Source organism: Equus przewalskii, chromosome 5 (genome assembly GCF_037783145.1).
Source record: "Equus przewalskii isolate Varuska chromosome 5, EquPr2, whole genome shotgun sequence".
NCBI lineage: Eukaryota > Metazoa > Chordata > Mammalia > Perissodactyla > Equidae > Equus > Equus przewalskii.
In genome coordinates this window covers 39,993,896-40,003,636 of record NC_091835.1, presented here as the reverse complement: position 1 = coordinate 40,003,636, position 9,741 = coordinate 39,993,896, and the positions used below count along the sequence as shown (strand labels likewise).

General features: G+C 38.2%; 1 long non-coding RNA gene across 1 annotated transcript in view; it reads left to right on the top strand.

The window, feature by feature from the left end:
* The first annotated feature begins 4,206 nt into the window (after positions 1-4,206).
* LOC139083689 (uncharacterized) overlaps positions 4,207-9,741 on the top strand; it is a 28,077-nt gene continuing 22,542 nt past the window's right edge. The window contains exon 1 of the long non-coding RNA XR_011540601.1: positions 4,207-4,343. This is a non-coding gene — a long non-coding RNA (uncharacterized lncRNA). The remainder of the gene's footprint in view (positions 4,344-9,741) is intronic.

Genomic DNA, 9,741 nt, shown 5'->3' with positions numbered 1-9,741 from the left:
CGCGCTCTGCTGCAGGCGGCCCAGTGTTTTGTTGGTTCGAATCCTCGGCGCGGACATCGCACTGCTCATCAAGCTATGCTGAGGCAGCACCCCACATGCCACAACTAGAAGGACCCACAACTGAAAATATACAACTATGCACAGGGGGACTTTAGGGAGAAAAAGGAAAAATAAAATCTTTGAAAAAAAAGAAATAGACTACATATATCAACAACTCATTTTCAACAAACATGAAAAGGCAATTCAGTGGAGAAAGGATAGTCTCTTCAAATAATGATGGTGGGACAATTGGATACCCATGTGTAAAAGAAAGAAAGAAGAACTTCCATTTATATGTTGCACCACATACAAAAATGTACTCTAAATTGATTATAGACCTACATATAAAACCCAAAATTGTAAAGCTTCTAGAAGAATATGTAAGGGAAAATCTTTGTGATCTTGGATTAGGGAATAATTTCTTAAATACAATAAATGAGTGATAATTTAACTTTTTCTAAATTAAGAACTAGATCTTTCAAAATCACTGTTATCAAAGAAATATCTGCACTCCTATGTTTAGTGCAGCATTACTCATGATAGCCAAGATGTGGAAACAATCTAAGTGTCTGCCAATGGATGAACTTAGATGTGGTATATATATACAACAGAATATTATTCAGCTATGGGAAAGAGGAAATTCTGCCAATTTGCAACAAATTGGATGGACATTGAAGGCATTATGCTAAGTGAAATAACCCATAGAAAGACAAATACTTCATGGTATTGCTATATGTGGAATCTAAAAATAAAATCAAACTCATAGAAATAGAGTTAAAAAGTGGTTGCTGCTGGCCAGGGCATTGGGGAAATAGGGAGAGTTTGGTTAAAAAAAAGTACAGGTTTTCAGCTATAAGACTAATAAGGTCCAAGGGTCTAATGTAAAACATGGTAACTTAAGTTGATAACAGTGTACTGTACAATTGAAATTCATTAAACAAGTAGAAATTAAAGGTTCTCACCAAAAAATAAAAAGAGAGAGAGATAAGTATATGAGGAAATTGATATGTTAATTAACTGAATGGGGGAGAATCCTTGCACAAAGTATACATATATCAAATCACCATGATGTACAATATTAGTTAGTAGTTATACCTCAATAAAGCTGAAATTTAAAAATAAATAAGTAAAATGTAAAAGACATTGTTAAGAGAACAAAAAGGTGAGCCCAAAACAGGAAAACATATTTGCAACTTACTGGTAAATGGAATATACAAAGAACTCTCAAAACTCAAGAATAAGAACACAAAAGATCCAATTAAAAATGGGCAAAAGAGGGGCTGGCCCCGTGGCCGAGTGGTTGGGTTCACGCGCTCCGCAGCAGGTGGCCCAGTGTTTCGTTGGTTCGAATCCTGGGCGCGGACATGGCACTGCTCATCGGACCATGCTGGGGCAGCGTCCCGCGTGCCACAACTGGGGGAACCCACAACGAGGAATACACAACTGTGTACCGGGGGGCTTTGGGGAGAAAAAGGAAAAAATAAAATCTTTAAAAAAAAAATGGGCAAAAGATTTTTATAGACACTTTACTGAAACAGAATGGCATATAAACATGAAAAATGAGGCTCAGAAAGACTGACCATACCAAGTGTTGGCATGCATATGGAGCAACTGGTACTCTTCAACACTGCTAGTAGAATATAAAATGGTACAACTACATGGGAAACAATTTGGCAACATTTGAAAATGTTCCACATACTTCTATCATATGACCCAGCTATTCTACTTTTAGGTATTTACCCACAATAAATAAGAGCATATGTCCATAAAAGACTCATAAATGAGTGTTCATAGAAGCTTTGTTTGTAACACCAAAACCTGGAAAAAACACAAATGTCCATAAGTAAGTGAATACATCATATCTAGTATTCATACAATAGAATACTACTCGACAATAAAAGAAGAATGAACTATTGATATAAGGAACAACCTGGATGCATATCAAAAATAGTTATTCTGAGTGAAAGGAGCCAGACAAAAAAGAATTAATACTGTAAGTCTAGGAAATACAGATAGATCTAGAGTGACAGAAAGCAGATCAGTTTTTGCCTGGGGATGGTGGAAGCAAGAAGAGGCAGCAGAAAGCGATTACAAAGGGGATGAGGAAACTTTGGAGAATGATGGGTATGTTCAGTCTCTTGATTTTGGAGATATTTTCATGAATGTGTACATATGTCAAACTTAGCAATCTGTGCACTTAAAGTATGCAAATATTATATCATAATATCACTATATCATAAGTCAACAAAGCTTTAAAAAATCTCTCTGAGAAAATTTCAAATGAATAATTTTGCCTTTATCTTGTTCAATTGCTCGATTGATTAAAGCAGTTCAGGACAAAGACAAAACTAATTGTTTTCACACCAAGTAAAATCTTTCAAAACTGCAGAAATCAATTTAAGTATGTGGACTCCATACTTCTTTTTAAAATTTCTTAACTGATTAAGGTGCTTCTGGGTAAAAATAAAACTAAAAGTGTGTATTCCAGTGAAATCTTTAAATTGTATGAAAAGGATTCACTGTAAAGGTCAGATTCCCACATGACCTGATGGCATTAAGATGATCCCTATTATATGGAGGTATCCATGAGGAAAACAAACAAAGATGTGAACATATCTGAGGACTATGCAGGAACTCCAAATGAAGATCCTTGTTTCTTTGCAGTCAGCCTTCCTTGTTCCACCACCGCAGACTGGATGTGTGGGGGAGGGTGGATAAGAACAGGTAATGTGCAATTTTACTTTATAAATTTTTATACCCAGGGGAGCCAAGTCTAGACCAGAGGTCTGAGAATTTGAGCTGTACATATGAGCTTTGGTCTTTGGGTTATCTTTCTCAGGGAGATGAGAGAATATATTCTACATGAGTGAAGAGGGAGTAAAATTGTATTTTATTACTGGCAATATGGACCATGGAAGAGACATTTGCCACTCACTGAATATCCAAATGCCACCTCATCTTTCGCAGGCCCTTGCAGTTACACTGAGTCTGGGATTTGTTTAGGCCACTGGGGGCTTTAAGCAAAATTATGTGCCACTTTGGGACTGATTTATTTAAGAGGCTGAGCATGAACCTCTATGACCCTCTCTTCCTCAGTGAGGGACTTTGAAGGCCACGTGTTGGGTGTTAGATCTTCCATCAGCCTGCATTTCTGAGAGAGTATGTGGAGAAGAGCTGCCCCTGCCCCACCCAGTATCTTTAAACTAAATTGGTTATCGAATATGAACTGATAAATTATCCTTTTATGAAACTATTTTAGATGCTACAGCATAGCCTATCCTGTCATGTTTCATACGAGCAGTAAAAATTAATAATTAATAGTCAACAAAAATGAAATGATGATGGTTGTTGATATTTTACTTATACCTCATCAGAATTAAATATGACTAAGCAAATAGGATCACCTCAATGTCTGACAAAGTTATGAAAAATATACACAGATGTCATACTCATGGTCTATGAGGAAAAAATATTATATATTTAGTTCTTTCCTAAATGGTTTTATTGAGATATAATTCACATATGATATATTCACCCATTTTAGTGTTTATTTGATGGTTTCTAGTATATTCACAAATATGTGCAACCATTACCATATTCAATTTGAGAACATTTTCATTATCTCACATAGAAATCCCATACCATTTAGCTATCAGCTCCCTATTTCCTCATCACCCCATCCCACTCCCACCCCATCTCTGAGCAACCACTAATCTACACTGTTTCTATGGATTTTCCTATTCTTGACTTTCATACTGGAATCATATAATATGTGGTCTTTTGTGCTGGTTTCTTTCATTTAGCATAATGTTTTCACAGTTCACCCATGATGTAGTATGTATCAGTGTTACTGCACAAAGTTGGGTTTCTCTTGCCTGATGCACATTAAAAAACGATTAATTATGGCATCGGGTTTTGGAGGAGAAATCAGCTTTATTCTGCAAAATCAATCTGCAAGCAGACAGGTTCCATGTTCCATCAGATTCATCTCCTAGATTCAAGATTTGGACTGAAATATAAGAGGTTAGGGAGAACAGTCTGGCACACGGACATGCTAGTAGGATAGGTTTTGATTGGTGGCCTCAAACATTTATGGTAAGATTCTAAACATTTATGACAGGGTTCTAAGCATTTATGATAGAGTTCTAAACGTTTATGATTGGGTGGAGAAGGAATTTTAAGAATGGATCCTCCTGAATGAGGGACTCTTCACTTCTGATAAGAGTCCAACTTTTAAGTTCTGGTTGAGTTCCAGTCCTTCGGTTCCATGGAAGGAGAGATCTTTGGCCCTATGGTCATTTCAGGTCAATATTTCTTCTTATGTGCATGCTCTGGCTATATGACTTTGCAGATTTTCTAAAAGACAATCCTTAATCACTTTGTTTATAAGAGATAGGGTCTGCTGGAACTCACTCTAAATGGGCTTGTGCCTACAAATCCACCCTTTTTGTTGTCCATTCCTCAATCTTGTGGGAACAGGGTATTGACTGCTCTGTTTCCTGCTATTAAGGGACATAGGCCTAACAAGGACTTGAGGAATGATCAGCTTTTAACTGTAACTACTCACAAGTTTCAGAGCATTGTTCTTGGAGGGAGTGATATCCTTGGGTCTCTGGGGATAGACTTGACAATAGAATTGATAATATCAAGCCTGAACAGAAGGTGTAATAAGACCAACACCAAATGACCTATGAGTAAATATGGCCATTCCTCATTGGGAAGAACTCCTTATTTATATAGAGATGTTAGTGTTGGAGGGAAAGTGACATCTCTATCTTGGCTTTGGGGCATTGTACATATTTAAAGCAGATGTACAATGTATGCCCAGGAGGCCACATCAGGTCTTTTTGTAAAAATAAGATTAGACCAAATTAATTTTAAACCAAATGACTCCCTCATATATTCGAATATATCCTATTGCTCTCCATTTATTTATTATTTCTCCCTTTTTTGTTTGATAACCTCTCAATCAATAGAAAGCATTGATGATCAAAATATCATCCCTCAATGCCAGAGTGGTTGCTGCCTGCCCTGGCCCACCAAGTCCCTTGGTGCTAGGCTTTTATAGGCCTTTGGCCTACTTATCCACATTGAGGGGAAATCGTTGACAAGCATTGAGATATAGATACTAACAGAGGAAGATTTTCATATGTTTTTCAATTAACTTTAGATGGTTGTGGAAACATTCTACATGTGCTTTTTATGACTCTTTATATTTACATTCTTTTCAATTATAGAAAATACTATTTTTGTTTTTTTTTTAAAGATTGGCACCTGAGCTAACAACTGTTGCCAATCTTCTTCTTTTTTTTCTCCTTTTCTGCTTTTTCTCCCCAAATCCCCCCAGTACATAGTTGTAAATCTTAATTATGGGTCCTTTTAGTTGTGACATGTGGGATGCCACCTCAACATGACCTGATGAGTGGTGCCATGTCCATGCCCAGGATCGAAACCAGTGAAACCCCAGGCCACCAATGCAGAGCACATGATCTTAACCACTCAGCCATGGGTCCAGCCTCAAAAAGACTAGTTTTAAAATAAGTTCTTAAGCTTTATCAGAAAGCAAAATTCATCCAGAGTCATAAAATTGATCGACCATCTCAAGTTGATGAGCCATCATTATTTTAGCTTGCTTACTAGTCTTACAACACTGAGTAAAGAAAACAGTAATCTGTTTGAATACTATGATTAATGCAAAGATTCCAATGAGTAATAGAAATAGGAACTGTAATCCAGATTACAAATAGAAACCATTACCTGAGTGAAGCCAATCAAATAAATCAAGCCTGGGTGTGGGATCACTCAAGGCATTCCCTTGCTTTCTCATGTACTCTAACAGGGAGACACACTGAAAGATTCATCAGGTATTTAAACACCACATACATGTACCACCTTGGGAGGCTGTTAGAATATCTAAGACCATTCTGTTTTGAAGGACAGCCTTCCTCATTAATGACACTTTGGTATTTAACAAGGTTATTCCTGCTTGGCTATTGTTAAGGACTTGCTGAGTAAATTTAGCAGAGCTTCTATATATGCTATAACATCTCCTAGCCCCAAGGGAGAAACAAACACAGCTGCTAGGTGGTCATACCAGTGGAACACGGAATGAGCCCATCTGGCCTTAAGGAGAGGAAGACTGGCAACAAATGTTAGCTCAAGGAGAATCCTTACCTGCATCCAAGGGAAACCCAAGGTGCAGTGTCCTAGAAATCTGGGTTGTAGCCAAGACCAGAAATTTGTTCCACATAACCACTGGGTTCCATTAGGTGCTATCTGGTAAATTTCTGGCCATTGAGACCAGTCTGTTCCAAACCAATCACTTTCTTTAATTATGAAACTATTTTGACGTGACTTGGGGATATTCATCCCATGTTTCTAGTGTAACTAGGAAAATTTTGCTTGGAATTATTTCTTTGTTCCCAATAAAAGGGTGCCAGTACATTTGAAGATCCATAACTTGGAGTAAGCCAAACATATCTACCCCAGATTTATGTATAACCTCCCACAGTTCTCACAGTATTATCTATCTTCCTTTGTTTCTTTGCAAGTTGTTGGAATAATTGCATAGTCTGAGTAAGAGAGAAAGAGTAGCCGTATCTTGTACCATTAACCGTATGGGCTATTGGCCACGTTTCAGGATCATAATTAGTAATATTGGATATACTACGAATCCTAGATCTTTCCATCGTAATAAATTGCTTTAAAGCTTTCCAATCTGTACCTTGCAAGGGAGAAATCCAGAAAGGTAACCCAGATCTACTAGAAAAAGGAAAGTTGGCCACATATCCAACAACTGGACTAAATTTCTGTGTGTGGCAAAGGAATGTGCCCATTGTAAAAACAAAACAAAACATTGCCATAAGAGGCCCATTCAGATGTGGATTAGAAAAATAGACGTAATATCAGGAAAATCTTAAATGGCAGTTTTTGTGATTAATTGAAAAGTTTTTGTAATCAGGTTCTAATCTATCTTATAGCATTAGGGGATTAAGGTATTGGGGTAGGTAAAAAGGTAAGGCAATCTAGAAATTAATTTTTCTGGCAATTATATAGAGTTTAAACATTAAGAGGATTTAAATGAGGAGATATAAGGTTAAGAACACAGGCCTGGTCCAGAGTCGGGACAGCTGTCTACAACTGATGCCGTCTTCTTCTCATTCTAGTTTGGAGATATTTGTATTGGTCAGTCAAAGTCGGATAGGGAGTTGAAAGCTGTTCAGCCTGGAGTGGCTCAGAAACTCTGGAGATCCAAGAAGTTCCTCAGTTTTTGTTGCTTTTGCTGAAAAGTAACTTAAGATCAGTTTGAGAGTCACAGGAATACTCTCAGGTAGAACAGCTGTCCTTAGGGCTCCATGGTCACCCAATGTTTGGATGATTCAGCCCTTCCATTTGTTATTGCCAGTGAAGGGTGTCACCTGTTTGAGAATTATAAAGGAGATGAGGGAGGTCCTTGTTGGAAATGGATACTACTTTTACTCATGAGACGCTAGAAGTATATTTATGTATAGCAGATAAAGTAGCACCTGGAGACTGTACACATTTAATAGCATCCAATTCTTTTACTACACGACCATTTTCAAGATTGCAATAATACTTAGTCTTAAGGAAGAGCCTTCCATATTGCATTTCATAAGGGCTTAATGGAAGCCTACTTCTAGGGGCTACTCTTACCCTAAGCAGGGCAACTGGCAAGACCTTATCCCAGTTTAAGTTGGTTTCCTGACATATTTTGACAATTGTTTTCTTTAAGGTATGATTCATCTTTTCAGGCTTTCCTGTAGACTGAAATCTCCATGAAGTCTGTAACTTGCATTGTATTCTGAGGGCTCCAGAAACCTTTTGTGTTACTTAAAAGCTCCTCCGTTGTCACTGGGGATTGAAAGAGGCAGCCCAAAATAAGGGATAATTTCTTTTAGTAAGGCATTTGTTAGTTCAGAAGCCTTTCTGTCCTGCATGGAAAAACTTTGACCCATCCTGTGAAGCTGTTTACAAAACCCAGAAAATATCTATAATTTTCCATGGCTTTTGGCATAGCAGTAAAGCCTATTTGCCAATCATCTCCTGGTTCTGTCCCTCAGGTTTACACCCCTTTGATATTGGGCACTCACCAGGTTTGGGGATTGTTTCTGACACAAATCAAGCAATTTTGCACTACCTTTTGGATAATCCTTTGCATTTGTGGACCAACAATAAACTTTTGTATCCAATGATAGGTTGCATCTCTCCCACAATGGGTTCCCTGATGTAAGTGAGTAATGATTTTTTCCATTAGGTACTCAGGTATAAGCACTAGTCCTGGTTCATTATAAATCCAGGCTACTTTAGTTGTTTACCAACTAAATCAATATTAATTACCATCTGAGCCTCGAGAGTCTATGTGAAATTCCCATTTGTCTACTCTGTTTAAATCCATTTCTGAATACTGAGGCTTAAAGAGGGACAGATCCATACTCAGGATGAGTGCTAGGACCTCAGGATCTGGATTTTTGGTTCTAGATATCTGTTTTGCAGCCTGATCAGCCAAATTATTTCCTTTAGCTATGGAACTATCAGTCTTTTCATGGCCCAGGAAATGTTTGATGGCCACATCTTCTTCATCATAGCAGAATCTAATAAGGCCAGTATCTCTTCTGCATGTTTAATTTCTTCTTCCTGAAGTTAGATGATCTCCCTCTTTCTATATAGCCATATGCATGCAAAACAGAGAAGGCATACTCAGAATCAGTATAAATGATTACCTTGCTCTTAGCTCCAAGATGCAGGGCTCTCATGAGGGCTATGAGTTCTGCCTTCTGGGTAGATGTACCTGGAGGGAGTGCTTCTGTGTCTAGGACTGCATGATGAGTTACTATTGCATACCTGGACTTCCGAAGTCTATGGTCCATGAAGCTGCCCCCTCAGTAAACATTTCCATAACCAGATTCTCCATAAGCTGGTCAGTCAGGTTGGGCCTGCTAGAATAAACATCTTCAGTTATCTGTATACCATGATGGACAGGTTCTCCTGTCGCTGTGGGAAGCAAATTGTCTGGACTTAGGGTAGATATCACTTTTAATTTTACATTTGAGTTGTCCACTACTGTGGCCTGATATTTGCCCAGTCTCCCTGAAGCCAGCCAATATCCACCCTTTTGTTTAAGTAGAGGTAGCACACAATATGGAGTGTGCACAATAGTAGGCTGGCCCAGGGTAAATTTTTCAGCCTCTCATAAAAGGCCACAGGTCACGGTTACAGCCTAGAGGCAAACTGGTCAGCCTTGAGTTATGACATTCAATTGTTTGGAAAAGTAAGCTACTGACCTTCCTGCAGCACCTAAATTCTGAGTTAGCACTCCAAGGCTTACACCCTATCATTCATGTACATATAGAGGTCAAATGGCTTACTAATGACTGGGAGACCAAGGACTGGGGCTGTTAAAAGCTTTTCCTTGATAGCATGAAATGTCTTATGGCATTCTGCAGTCTAGTTTAATGGTTCATTGTCATTTTATCCTTTGGTGATTAGTCCAAAGTTAAGAAGCCAAATATGACAAAACCCAACTATTTTTAAAAGTCCTCACAGTTGTCTTCTGGTGGTGGGCACAGCCACCCTAGATAACGCCTCCATTTGATCCAGCAATAAGTTTCTCTCTCCTTTTGATAACTCATATGCTAGGTGTAAGAGAGCAAAAGTGAGGCCATCTTGTTATGCTAAATGGCT